Source organism: Equus caballus, chromosome 21 (assembly GCF_041296265.1).
Source record: "Equus caballus isolate H_3958 breed thoroughbred chromosome 21, TB-T2T, whole genome shotgun sequence".
Classification (NCBI taxonomy): domain Eukaryota; kingdom Metazoa; phylum Chordata; class Mammalia; order Perissodactyla; family Equidae; genus Equus; species Equus caballus.
The window spans coordinates 7,221,246-7,235,276 of NC_091704.1; positions in this window are offsets into that span (position 1 = coordinate 7,221,246).

Sequence of the window (14,031 nt, forward strand, 5' to 3'; positions counted from 1 at the left end):
CCGGAACCACCTCTCAGAGGTGCCAGAACCAAATGCCGGACACTCCGGTATCACCTGCCGGGCATGTCGGAACCACCTCTCAGAGGTGCCAGAACCACATGCCGGACACTCCGGAATCACCTGCCGGGCATGCGGGAACCACGTGCTGGACATGCCGGAACCACCTGCCGGACATGCCGGAACCACCTGCCGGACATTCCGGAACCACCGGTTCGACTCGCCGGAACCATTGCCGGACATGCAAAATCACCTGCCGGCTACGCCAGAATCACTTGGCGAACACTCCGGAATCACCTGCCGGGCATGGCGGAACCACCTCTCAGACATGCCGGAAACACATGCCAATGACTCCGGAAGCACCTGCCGAGCACGCCGGAACCACCTACTCGACTCGCCGGAACCCCCTACCTGACACGCTAAAATCACCTGCCGGGTATGCCACAACCACTTGGTGGACTCTCCGGAATCATCTTCCGGACATGCCAGGACCAGCTCTCAGACACACCAGAACCACGTGCCAGACACGCCGGAAGCACCTGCTGATCGTGCCTGAGACAAATGCTCGACTTGCCAGAAACACCTGCCAGACACGCCAAAATCACCTGCCGGGTACGCCAGAACCACGTGGCGGACACTCCGGAATCACCTTTCGGGCATGCCGGAACCAACTCTCAGACGTGCCAGAACCTCGTGCCGGACACGCCAGAACCACCTGCCGGACAGACCGGAAACACCTGCTGGACACGCCGGAACCACCGGCTCGACTCGCCGGAACCACCGCGGGACATGCAAAATGACCTGCCGGCTACGCCAGAACCACTTGGCGAACACTCCGGAATAACCTGTCGGGCATGCCAGAACCACCTCTCAGACTTGCCAGAACCATGTTCCGGACACGCCGGTACCACCTGCCGAGTATGCAGGAACCACATGATCCACTCCCCAGAACCACCTGCTGGACATGCCAGAATCACCTGCCGGCTACGCCAGAACCACTCGGCAGACACTCCGGAACCACCTGCCGGGCATGCCGCAACCACCTCTCAGAGGTGCCAGAACCACATGCCGGACACTCCAGAATCACCTGTCGGGCATGCCGGAACCAACTCTCAGACGTGCCGGTCACGACAGAAGCACCTGCCGGACACGCCGGAACCACCGGCTCGACTCGCCGGAACCACCGCCGGACATGCAAAATGACCTGCCGGCTACGCCAGAACCACTTGGCGAACACTCCGGAATCACCAGTCGGGCATGCTGGAACCACGTGCTGGACATGCCGGAACCACTTGCAGGACATGCCGGAACCACCTTCCGGACATGCCGGAACCACCGGCTCGACTCGCCGGAACCATTGCCGGACATGCAAAATCACCTGCCGGCTACACCAGAACCACTTGGCGAACACTCCGGTATCACCTGCCGGGCATGCCGGAACCACCTCTCAGAGGTGCCAGAACCACATGCCGGACACTCCGGAATCACCTGCCGGGCATGCCGGAACCACCTGCTGGACATGCCGGAACCACAGGCTCGACTCACCGGAACCATTGCGGGACATGCAAAATCATCTGCTGGCTATGCCAAAACCACTTCGGGAACACTCCGGAATCACCTGCCGGGCATGGCGGAACCACCTCTCAGACATGCCGGAACCACATGCCAATGACACCGGAAGCACCTGCCGCACACGCCAGAACCACCTGCTCGACTCCCCAAAACCACCTGCTGTACACGCCAAAATCACCTGCCGGCTACGCCGCAACCATTTGGTGAACTCTTCGGAATCACCTGCCGGGCTGGCTCCAGAACCACTCGGCAGACACTCCGGAACCACCTGCCGGGCATGCCGGAACCACCTCTCAGACATGCCGGAACCGCATGCCAATGACACCGGAAGCACCTGCCGAGCACGCCAGAACCACCTGCTCGACTCGCCAAAACCACCTTCTGGACACGCCAAAATCACCTGCCGGCTACACCACAACCATTTGGTGAACTCTTCGGTATTACCTGCCGGGCTTGATGGAACCACCTGCCGGTCACGCCAACATCACCTGCCAGCTATGCCAGAAACACTTGGCGGACACCATGGAAACACCTGTCGGGCCGGCCGGAACCACCTCTCAGACGTGCCAGAACCATGAGCCTGAGATGCCGGAGCCACTCCCGGAACAGACCGAAACCACCTGCCAGACCCGCGTGAACCCCCTGGCGAGCACGCCTGATCCACCTGCTCAACTAGCCAGAACCAACTTCCTGACACGCCAAAAACACCTGCCAGGTATACCAGAACCACTTGGTGGACACTCCGGAATCATCTGCCGGACATGCCAGAACCAGCTCTCAGACACACCAGAACCACGTGCCAGAGACGCCGGAAGCACCAGCTGAGCATGCCTGAGCCACCTGCTCGACTCGCAAGATACAACTGTCGGACATGCCAAAATCACCTGTCGGGTACGCCAGAAACACTTGGCGGACGCTCCGGAATCACCTGTCGGGCGTGCCGGAACCTCCTCTCAGACTTGCCAGAACCATGTTCTGGACACGCCGGTACCACCTGCCGAGTATGCCGGAACCAGCTGATCCACTCCCCAGAACCACCTAGTGGACACGCCAAAATCAACTGCCGGCTACGCCAGAACCACTCGGCAGACACTCCGGAATCACATGCCAGGCATTCCGGAACCACCTCTCAGAGGTGCCAGAACCAAATGCCACAGACTACGGTATCACCTGCCGGGCATGCCGGAACCACCTGCCAGACATGCTGGAACCACCGGCTCGACTCGCCGGAACCATTGCCGGACATGCAAAATCACCTGCCGGCTACGGCAGAACCACTTGGCGAACACTCCGGAATCACCTGCCGGGCATGCCGGAACCATCTCTCAGACGTACCAGAACCATGTTCCGGACACGCCGGTACAACGTGCCGAGCTCGCCGGAACCACCTGCTGGACACGCCAAAATCACCTGCCGGCTACGCCAGAACCACTCGGCAGACTCTCCGGAATCACCTGCCGGGCATGCCGGAACCACCTGCTGGACATGCCGGAATCACCTGCCGGACACTCCGGAACCACCGGCTCGACTCGCCGGAACCATTGCCGGACATGCAAAATCACCTGCCAGCTACGCCAGAACCACTTGGGGAACACTCCGGAATCACCTGCCGGGCATGGCGGAACCACCTCTCAGACATGCCGGCACCACATGCCAATGACACCGGAAGCACCTGCCGAGCACGCCAGAACCACCTGCTCGACTCGCCAAAACCACCTGCTGGACACGCCAAAATCACCTTCCGGCTACGCCACAACCATTTGGTGAACACTCCAGAATCACCTGTCGGGCATGCCGGAACCAACTCTCAGACGTGCCAGAACCTCGTGCCGGACACGCCAGAACCACCTGCCGGACAGAGCGGAAACACCTTCTGCACACGCCAGAACCACTCGGCAGACACTCTGGAATCACATGCCAGGCATCCCGGAACCATCTCTCAGAAGTGCCAGAACCAAATGCCGGACACTCCGGTATCACCTGCCGGGCATGCCAGAACAACCTGTCAGAGGTGCCAGAACCACATGCCGGACACTCCGGAATCACCTGCCGGGCATGCTGGAACCACCTGATCCACTCCCCTGAACCACCTGCTGGAAATGCCGGAATCAACTGCCGGACATGCCGGAACCACCGGCTCGACTCGCCGGAACCATTGCCGGACATGCAAAATCACCTGCCGGCTACGCCAGAACCACTTGGCGAACACTCCGGAATCACCTGCTGGGCATGGCGGAACCACCTCTCAGACATGCCGGAACCACATGCCAATGACACGGGAAGCACCTGCCGAGCATGCCAGAACAACCTGCTTGACTCGCCAAAACCACCTGTTGGACACGCCGAAATCACCTGCCGGCTAGTCCACAACCATTTGGTGAACACTTCGGAATCACCTGCCAGGCTGGCTGGAACCACTTGCCGGTCACGCCAACATCACCTTCCAGCTATGCCAGAACCACTTGGCGGACACCATGGAAACACCTGTCGGGCCGGCCGGAACCACCTATCAGACGTGCCAGAACCATGTGCCTGAGATGCCGGAACCACACCCCGAACAGACCGAAACCACCTGCCGGACCTGCCTGAACCCCCTGCCGAGCACGCCGGAACCACCTACACGACTCGCTGGAACCACCTACCTGACACGCTAAAATCACCTGCTGGGTATGCCACAACCACGTGGCGGACACTCCGGAATAACCTGTCGGGCATGCCGGAACCAAATCTGAGACGTGCCAGAACCTCGTGCCGGTCACGCCAGAACCACCTGCCGGACAGACCGGAAACACCTGCTGGACACGCCGGAACCACCGGCTCGAGTCGCCAGAACCAGCGCTGGACATGCAAAATGACCTGCCGGCTACGCCAGAACCACTTGGCGAACACTCCGGAATCACCTGTCGGGCATGCCAGAACCACCTCTCAGACTTGCCAGAACCATGTTCCGGACACGCCGGTACCACCTGCCGAGTATGGTGGAACCACATGATCCACACCCCAGAACTACCTGCAGTACACGCCAGAATCACCTGCCGGCTACGCCAGAACCACTCGGCAGACACTCCGGAACCACCTGCCGGGCATTCCGGAACCACCTCTCAGAGGTGCCAGAACCACATGCCAGAGACTCCGGAATCACATGCCGGGCATGCCGGAACCATCTCTCAGATGTGCCAGAACCATGTTCCGGACAAGCCGCTACCACCGGCCGAGCTCGCCGGAACCACCTGCTGGACACGCCAAAATCACCTGCCGGCTACGCCAGAACCACATGGCAGACACTCCGGAATCACATGCCGGGCTGGCTGGAACCACCTGCCGGTCACGCCAACATCACCTTTCAGCTACGCCAGAACCACTTGGCGGACACTCCGGAAACACCTCTCCGGCTGGCCGGAACCACCTCTCAGACGTGCCAGAACCATGTGCCTGAGATGCCGGAACCACTCCCCAAACAGACCGAAACCACCTGCCAGACCCGCCTGAACCCCCTGGCGAGCACGCCTGATCCACCTGCTCAACTAGCCGGAACCAACTTCCTGACAGGCCAAAATAACCTGCCGGCTACGCCACAACCATTTGGTGAACTCTTCGGAATCACCTGCCGGGCTGGCTCCAGAACCACTCGGTAGACTCTCCGGAACCACCTGCCGGGCATGCCGGAACCAACTCTCAGACGTGCCAGAACCTCGTGCCGGTCAAGCCAGAACCACCTGATGGACACGCCGGAACCACCGGCTCGACTCGCCGGAACCACCGCCGGACATGCAAAATGACCTGCCGGCTACGCCAGAAACACGTGGCGGACTCTCCGGAATCACCTGTCGGGCGTGCCGGAACCACCTCTCAGACTTGCCAGAACCATGTTCTGGACACGCCGGTACCACCTGCCGAGTATGCCGGAACCAGCTGATCCACTCCCCAGAACCAGCTAGTGGACACGCCAAAATCAACTGCCGGCTACGCCAGAACCACTCGGCAGAAACTCCGGAATCACAGGCCAGGCATTCCGGAACCACATCTCAGAGGTGGCAGAACCAAATGCCGGAGACTCCGGTATCACCTGCCGGGCATGCCGGAACCACCTCTCAGAGGTGACAGAACCACATGCTGGACACTCCGGAATCACCTGCCGGGCATGCTGGAACCACGTGCTGGACATGCCGGAACCACCTGCCGGACATGCCGGAACCACCTGCCGGACATTCCGGAACCACCGGCTCGACTCGCCGGAACCATTGCCGGACATGCAAAATCACCTGCCGGCTACGCCACAACCACTTGGCGAACACTCCGGTATTCACCTGCCGGGCATGCCGGAACCACCTCTCAGAGGTGCCAGAACCACATGCCGGACACTCCAGAATCACCTGCCGGGCATGCCGGAACCACCTGCCGGACATGCCAGAACCACTGGCTCGACTCGCCGGAACCATTGCCGGACATGCAAAATCACCTGCCGGCTGTGCCAGAACCACTTGGGGAACACTCCAGAATCACCTGCCAGGCATGCAGGAACCACCTCTCAGACATGCCGGAACCACATGCCAATGACACCGGAACCACCTGCCGAGCACGCCGGAACCACCTACTCGACTCGCTGGAACCACCTACCTGACACGCTAAAATCACCTGCCGGGTATGCCACAACCACTTGGTGGACACTCCGGAATCATCTGCCGGACATGCCAGAACCAGCTCTCAGACACACCAGAACCACGTGCCAGACACGCCGGAAGCACCTGCTGAGCATGCCTGAGCCAAATGCTCGACTTGCAAGAAGCACCTGCCAGACACGCCAAAATCACCTGCCGGGTACGCCAGAACCACGTTGCGGACACTCCGGAATCACCTGCCGGGCATGCCGGAACCATCTCTCAGACGTGCCAGAACCATGTTCCGGACATGCCGGAACCACCTGCTGAGCTCGCCGGAACCACCTGCTGGACACGCCAAAATCACCTGCCGGCTACGCCAGAACCACTCGGCAGACAGTCCGGAATCACATGCCGGGCATTCCGGAACCACATCTCACAGGGGCCAGAACCAAATGCTGGACACTCCGGTATCACCTGCCGGGCATGCCGGAAACACCTCTCAGAGGTGCCAGAACCACATTCCGGACACTCCGGAGTCACCTGCCGGGCATGCCGGAACCATCTCTCAGACGTGCCAGAACCATGTTCCGGACACGCCGGTACCACCTGCCGAGCTCGCCGGAACCACCTGCTGGACACAGCAAAATCACCTGCCGGCTACGCCAGAACCACTCGGCAGACACTCCGGAATCACCTGCGGGGCTGGCTGAAACCACCTGCCGGTCACGCCAACATCACCTTTCAGCTACGCCAGAACCACTTTGCGGACACCATGGAAACACCTGTCGGGCCGGCCGGAACCACCTCTCAGACGTGCCAGAACCATGTGCCTGAGATGCCGGAACCACTCCCCGAACAGACCGAAACCACCTGCCAGACCCGCCTGAACCCCCTGGCGAGCACGCCTGATCCACCTGCTCAACTAGCCGGAACCACCTTCCAGACACGCCAAAATCACCTGCCAGGTCTACCAGAACCACTTGGTGGACACTCCGGAATCATCTGCCAGAAATGCCAGAACCAGCCCTCTGACACACCAGAACCACGGGCCGGACACGCCGGAAGCACCTGCTGATCATGCCTGAGCCACATGCTCAACTTGCAAGAAACACTTGCCAGACACGCCAAAATCACCTGCCGGGTACGCCAGAACCACGTGGCTCACACTCCGGAATCACCTGTCGGACATGCCAGAACCAACTCTCAGACGTGCCAGAACCTCGTTCCGGACACGCCAGAACCACGTGCCGGACAGACCGGAAACACCTGCCGGACACGCCGGAACCACCGGCTTGACTCGCCAGAACCACCGCCGGACATGCAAAATGACCTGCCGGCTACGCCAGAACCACTTGGCGAACACTCCGGAATCACCTGCCGGGCATGCCGGAACCATCTCTCAGACTTGCCAGAACCATGTTCCGGGAACGCCGGTACCACCTGCCGAGCTCCCCGGAACCACCTGCTGGACACGCCAAAATCACCTGCCAGCTACGCCAGAACCACACGGCAGACACTCCGGAATCACCGGCCGGGCTGGCTGGAACCACCTGCCGGTCACGCCAACAACACCTTTCAGCTACGCCAGACCACTTGGCGGACACTCCGGAAACACCTCTACGGCCGGCCGTAACCACCTCTCAGACGTGCCAGAACCATGTGCCTGAGATGCCGGAACCACTCCCCGAACAGACCGAAACCACCTGCCAGACCCGCCTGAACCCCCTGGCGAGCACGCCTGATCCACCTGCTCAACTAGCCGGAACCACCTTCCTGACACGCCAAAATAACCTGCCGGCCATGCCACAACCATTTGGTGAACTCTTCGGAATCACCTGCCGGGCTTGCTCCAGAACCACTCGGCAGACTCTCCGGAACCACCTGCCGGGCATGCCGGAACCACCTCTCAGACATGCCGGAACCACATGCCAATGACACCGGAAGCACCTGCCGAGCACGCGAGAACTACCTGCTCGACTCGCCAAAACCACCTGCTGGACACGCCAAAATCACCTGCTGGCTACGCCACAACCATTTGGTGAACTCTTCCGAATCACCTGCCGGGCTTGCTGGACCCACCTGCCGGTCATGCCAACATCACCTTCCAGCCATGCCAGAACCACTTGGCGGACACCAGGGAAACACCTGTCGGGCCGGCCGGAACCACCTCTCAGACGTGCCGGAACCATGAGCCTGAGATGCCGGAACCACTCCCCGAACAGACCGAAACCACCTGCCAGACCCGCCTGAACCCCCTGGCGAGCACGCCTGATCCACCTGCTCAACTAGCCAGAACCAACTTCCTGACACGCCAAAATCACCTGCCAGGTATGCCAGAACCACTTGGTGGACACTCCGGAATCATCTGCCGGAGATGCCAGAACCAGCTCTCAGACACACCAGAACCACGTGCCAGAGACGCCGGAAGCACCAGCTGAGCATGCCTCAGCCACCTGCTCGACTCGCAAGATACACCTGTCGGACAGGTGAAAATCACCTGCCGGGTACGCCAGTAACACTTGGCGGATGCTCAGGAATCACCTGTCGGGCATGCCGGAACCACCTCTCAGACTTGCCAGAACCATGTTCTGGACAAGCCGGTACCACCTGCCGAGTATGCCGGAACCAGCTGATCCACTCCCCAAAAACACCTAGTGGACACGCCAAAATCAACTGCCGGCTACGCCAGAACCACTCGGCAGACACTCCGGAATCACAGGCCAGGCATTCCGGAACCACCTCTCAGAGGTGCCAGAACCAAATGCCGGACACTCCAGTATCACCTGCCGGGCATGCCGGAACCACATCTCAGAGGTGCCAGAACCACATGCCGGACACTCCGGAATCACCTGCCGGGCATGCTGGAACCATGTGCTGGACATGCCGGAACAACCTGCCTGACATGCCGGAACCACCTGCCGGACATTCCGGAACCACCGGCTCAACTCGCCGTAACCATTGCCGGACATGCAAAATCACCTGCCGGCTACGCCAGAACCACTTGGGGAACACTCCGGAATCACCTGCCGGGCATGGCGGAACCACCTCTCAGACATGCCGGAACCACATGCCAATGACACCGGAAGCACCTGCCGAGCACGCCAGAACCACCTGCTCGACTCGCCAAAACCACCTGCTGGACACGCCAAAATCAACTTCCGGCTACGCCACAAGCATTTGGTGAACACTTCGGAATCACTTGCCGGGCTGGCTGGAACCACCTGCCGGTCACGCCAACATCACCTGCCAGCTATGCCAGAACCACTTGGCGGACACCATGGAAACAAATGTCGGGCCGGCCGGAACCACCTATCAGACGTGCCAGAACCATGTGCCTGAGATGCCGGAACCACACCCCGAACAGACCGAAACCACCTGCTAGACCCGCCTGAACCACCTGCCGAGCACGCCGGAACCACCTACTCGACTCGCTGGAACCACCTACCTGACACACTGAAATCACCTGCCTGGTATGCCACAACCACTTGGTGGACACTCCGGAATCACCTGCCAGGCATGGAGGAACCACCTCTCAGACATGCCGGAACCACATGCCAATGACACCGGAACCACCTGCCGAGCACGCCGGAACCACCTACTCGACTCGCTGGAACCACCTACCTGACACGCAAAAACACCTGCCGGGTATGCCACAACCACTTGGTGGACACTCCGGAATCATCTGCCGGACATGCCAGAACCAGCTCTCAGACACACCAGAACCACGTGCCAGACACGCCGGAAGCACCTGCTGAGCATGCCTGAGCCAAATGCTCGACTTGCAAGAAGCACCTGCCAGTCACGCCAAAATCACCTGCCGGGTACGCCAGAACCACGTGGCGGACACTCCGGAATCACCTGCCTGGCATGACGGAACCATCTCTCAGACGTGACAGAACCATGTTCCGGACACGCTGGTACCACCTGCCGAGCTCGCCGGAACCACCTGCTGGACACGCCAAAATCACCTGCCAGGTCTACCAGAACCACTTGGTGGACACTCCGGAATCATCTGCCGGAAATGCCAGAACCAGCCCTCTGACACACCAGAACCAAGTGCCGGACACGCCGGAAACACCTGCTGATCATGCCTGAGCCACATGCTCGACTTGCAAGAAACCCCTGCCAGACACTCCAAAATCACCTGCCGGGTACGCCAGAACCACGTGGCGGACTCTCCGTAATCACCTGTCGGGCATGCCGGAACCAACTCTCAGACGTGCCAGAACCTCGTGCCGGACACGCCAGAACCACCTGCCGGACAGACCGGAAACACCTGCTGGACACGCCGGAACCACCGGCTCGACTCGCCGGAATCACCACCGGACATGCACAATGACCTGTCGGCTACGCCAGAACCACTTGGCGAACACTCCGGAATCACCTGTCGGGCATGCCGGAACCACCTCTCAGACTTGCCAGAACCACATGCCAATGACACCGGAGCACCTGCCGAGCACGCCAGAACCACCTGCTCGACTCGCCAAAACCACCTGCTGGACACGCCGAAATCACCTTCAGGCTACGCCACAACCATATGGTGAACACTTCGGAATCACCTGCCGGGTTGGCTGGAATCAACTGCCGGTCACCCCAACATCACCTGCCAGCTATGCCAGAACCACTTGGCGGACACCATGGAAACACCTGTCGGGCCGGCCGGAACCACCTATCAGACGTGCCAGAACCATGTGCCTGAGATGCCGGAACCACACCCCGAAAAGACCGAAACCACCTGCCAGACCCGCATGAACCACCTGCCGAGCATGCCGGAACCACCTACTCGACTCGCTGGAACCACCTACCTGACACGCCACAATCACCTGCCGGGTATGCCACAACCACTTGGTGGACACTCCGGAATCATCTGCCAGACATGCCAGAACCAGCTCTCAGACACACCAGAACCACGTGCCAGACACGCCGGAAGCACCTGCTGAGCATGCCTGAGTCAAATGCTCGAGTTGCAAGAAACACCGGTCAGACACGCCAAAATCACCTGCCGGGTACGCCAGAACCACGTGGCGGACACTCCGGAATGACCTGTCGGGCATGCCGGAACCAACTCTCAGACGTGCCAGATCCTCGTGCCGGTCACGCCAGAACCACCTGCCAGACACGCCGGAACCACCGGCTCGACTCGCCGGAACCACCGCCGGACATGCAAAATGACCTGCCGGCTACGCCAGAACCACTTGGCGAACACTCCGGAATCACCTGTCGGGCATGCCGGAACCCCCTCTCAGACTTGCCAGAACCATGTTCCGGACACGCCGGTACCACCTGCAGAGTATGCCGGAACCACCTGATCCACTCCCCAGAACCACCTGCTGGACACGCCAGAATCACCTGCCGACAACGACAGAACCACTCGTCAGACACTCCGGAACCACCTGCCGGGCATGCCTGAACCACCTCTCAGAGGTGCCAGAAGCACATGCCGGACACTCCGGAACCACCTGCCGGGCATGCCGGACCCACCTCTCAGAGGTGCCAGAACCACATGCCAGACACTCCGGAATCACCTGCCGGGCATGCCGGAACCATCTCTCAGACGTGCCAGAACCATGTTCCGGACACGCCGGTACCACCTGCCGTGCTCGCCGGAACCAACGTCTGGACACGCCAAAATCACCTGCCGGCTACGCCAGAACCACTCGGCAGACACTCCGGAATCACCTGCCGGGCTGGCTGGAACCACCTGCCGGTCACGCCAACATCACCTTTCAGCTACGCCAGAACCACTTGGCGGACACTCCGGAAACACCTGTCGGGCCGGCCGGAACCACCTCTCAAACGTGCAAGAACCATGTGCCTGAGATGCCGGAACCACTCCCCGAACAGACCGAAACCACCTGCCAGACCCGCCTGAACCCCCTGGCGAGCACACCTGATCCACCTGCTCAACTAGCCGGAACCACCTTCCTGACACGCCAAAATCACCTGTCGGGTGTACCAGAACCACTTGGTGGATACTCCGGAATCACCTGCCGGGCATGCCGGAACCATCTCTCAGACATGCCAGAACCATGTTCCGGACACGCCGGTACCACCTGCCAAGCTCGCCGGAACCACCTGCAGGACACGCCAAAATCACCTGCCGGGTACGCCAGAACCACTCGGCAGACACTCCGGAATCACCTGCCTGGCATGCCGGAAAGACCTGCTGGACATGCCGGAACCACCGGCTCGACTCGCCGGAACCATTGCCGGACTTGCAAAATCACCTGCCGGCTACGCCAGAACCACTTGGCGAACATTCCGGTATCACCTGCCGGGCATGCCGGAACCACCTCTCAGAGGTGCCAGAACCACATGCCGGACACTCCGGAATCACCTGCCGGGCATGCCGGAACCACCTGCTGGACATGCCGGAACCACCGGCTTGACTCGCCGGAACCATTGCCGGACATGCAAAATCACCTGCCGGCTATGCCAGAACCACTTCGGGAACACTCCGGAATCACCTGACGGGCATGGCGGAACCACCTCTCAGACATGCCGGAACCACATGCCAATGACACCGGAAGCACCTGCCGCGCACGCCAGAACCACCTGCTGGACTCGCCAAAACCACCTGATGGACACGCCTAAATCACCTTCCGGCTACGCCACAACCAATTGGTGAACACTTCGGAATCACCTGCCGGGCTGGCTGGAACCACCTGCCGGTCACGCCAACATCACCTGCCAGCTATGCCAGAACCACTTGGTGGACACCATGGAAACACCTGTCGGGCCGGCCGGAACCACCTATCAGACGTGCCAGAACCATGTGCCTGAGATGCCGGAACCACACCCCGAAAAGACCGAAACCACCTGCCAGACCAGCCTGAACCCCCTGGCGAGCACGCCTGATCCACCTGCTCACCTAGCCAGAACCAAATTCCTGACACGCCAAAATCACCTTCCCGGTATACCAGAACCACTTGGTGGGCACTCCGGAATCATCTGCCGGACATGCCAGAACCAGCTCTCAGACACACCAGAACCACGTGCCAGAGACGCCGGAAGCACCAGCTGAGGATGCCTGAGCCACGTACTCGACTCGCAAGATACACCTGTCGGACATGCCAAAATCACCTGCCGGGTACGCCAGAAACACTTGGCGGACGCTCCGGAATCACCTGTCGGGCGTGCCGGAACCTCCTCTCAGACTTGCCAGAACCATGTTCTGGACACGCCGCTACCACCTGCCAAGTATGCCGGAACCAGCTGATCCACTCCCCAGAACCACCTAGTGGACACGCCAAAATCAACTGCCGGCTACGCCAGAACCACTCGGCAGACACTCCGGAATCACAGGCCAGGCATTCCGGAACCACCTCTCAGAGCTGCCAGAACCACATGCCGGACACTCCGGAATCACCTGCCGGGCATGCTGGAACCACGTGCTGGACATGCCGGAACCACCTGCCGGACATGCCGGAACCACCTGCCGGACATTCCGAAAACACCGGCTCGACTCGCCGGAACCATTGCCGGACATGCAAAATCACCTGCCGGCTACGCCAGAACCACTTGGCGAACACTCCGGTATCACCTGACGGGCATGCCGGGACCACCTCTCAGAGGTGCCAGAACCACATGCCGGACACTCCTGAATCACCTGCCGGGCATGCCGGAACCACCTGCCGGACATGCCGGAACCACCTGCCGGACATTCCGGAACCACCGGCTCGACTCGCCGGAACCATTGCCGGACATGCAAAATCACCTGCCGGCTACGCCACAACCACTTGGCGAACACTCCGGTATTCACCTGCCGGGCATGCCGGAACCACCTCTCAGAGGTGCCAGAACCACATGCCGGACACTCCAGAATCACCTGCCGGGCATGCCGGAACCACCTGCCGGACAT